Genomic DNA, 1,596 nt, shown 5'->3' with positions numbered 1-1,596 from the left:
GAGCCACCGCGCCCAGACACAATTTTTTAAAAAAAAAAAAGAAAAGAAACTGGCCAGGCGCAGTGGCTCGTGCCTGTAATCCCAGCACTTTGGGAGGCCAAGGCAGAAATTGCACGACACTAGGAGTTCAAGATCAGCCTGGGCAATATAGCAAGACCTGGTCTCTGCACAAAATTGAAGACTTAGCCAGGCATGATGGTGCACAGGAGGAGCATTTGAGCCCAGTAGTTTGAGGCTGCTGTGACCTATGATTGTGCCACTGCACTCCAACCTGGGCAACAGAGCAAGACCCTGTCTCAAAAAAATAATAATAGGCGAGTCACGGCTGCTCATGCCTGTAATCCCAGCATTTTGGGAGGCCGAGGTGGGCAGATCATCTGAGGTCAGGAGTTTGAGACCAGCCTGGCCAACATGGCAAAACCCCACTTCTGCTAAAAAATACAAAAATTAGCCGGGTGTGGTGGTGTGTGCTTGTAATCTCAGCTACTCGGGAGGCTGAGGCGAGAGAATCGCTTGAACCCAGGAAGCAGAGGTTGCAGTGAGCTGAGACTGCACCATTGTACTCCAGCCTGGTCGACAGAGGAGACTCCATCTAAAAAAAAAGATTCTCCCCTTGGGCCTCGAGAAAGAGCACGGCATGAGACTGGCGTCTTGATTTCAGACTTCTGGACTCCGAAACTATGAGAAAATGACTCTGTTGTTTTAAAACCCACCAAGTTAGGCCGGGCACAGTGGCTCATGCCTCTAATCCCAGCACTCTGGGAGGCCGAGGTGGGTGGATCGTCTGAGCTCGGGAGTTCGAGACCAGCCTGACCAATATGGTGAAACCCAGTCTCTACTAAAAATACAAAAAATTGGCCATGCGTGGTGGCATGCACCTGTAGTTCCAGCTACTTAGGAGGCTGAGACAGAATCGCTTGAACCTGGGAGACGGAGGTTGCAGTGAGCTGAGATCGTGCCACTGCACTCCAGCCTGACAGAGCAAGACTCCATCTCAAAAAAAAACAAAAAACAACCCACCAAGTTTGTGGTAATTTAGGAGTATTCTGAGGAATTTTTAGATACCAATTTTTGTAAAAACACACTAGATTGAAGGAAAATATTTTCTCTTACAGTAATACACAGATGAACTGTAATATTAGTGCTAAGACTTAAAAAAAGCAAAAAGTAAAGCTCAGAACCATGATTGAATTGATACTAGAGGAAGTGATCATCAAATCTCCATACCATTGGCTGCTTTTTCCTACCTATTTCAAACTATCTCCACCTTTTTTTTTGAGAGAGTTTTGCTCTTCACACCCAGGCCGGAGTACAATGGTGTAATCTTGGCTCACTGCAATCTCTGCCTCCCAGGTTCAAGTGATTCTCCTGCCTCAGTCTCCCGAGTAGCTGGGATTACAGGCGCACACCACCACGCACGGCTAATGTTTGTATTTTTAGTAGAGACAGGGTTTCACCACATTGGCCAGGCTGGTCTCAAACTCCTGATCCACCACCTCAGCCTCTCAATGTGCTGGGATTACAGGCGTGAGTCAACGCACCCAGCCGTTTTTTTTTGTTTTTGTTTTTGTTTTTGTTTTTTTTGAGATGGAGTCC

This window comes from Mandrillus leucophaeus, unplaced genomic scaffold, assembly GCF_000951045.1.
Source record: "Mandrillus leucophaeus isolate KB7577 unplaced genomic scaffold, Mleu.le_1.0 Scaffold208, whole genome shotgun sequence".
Classification (NCBI taxonomy): Eukaryota; Metazoa; Chordata; class Mammalia; order Primates; family Cercopithecidae; genus Mandrillus; species Mandrillus leucophaeus.
This window is presented reverse-complemented; position numbering follows the sequence as displayed.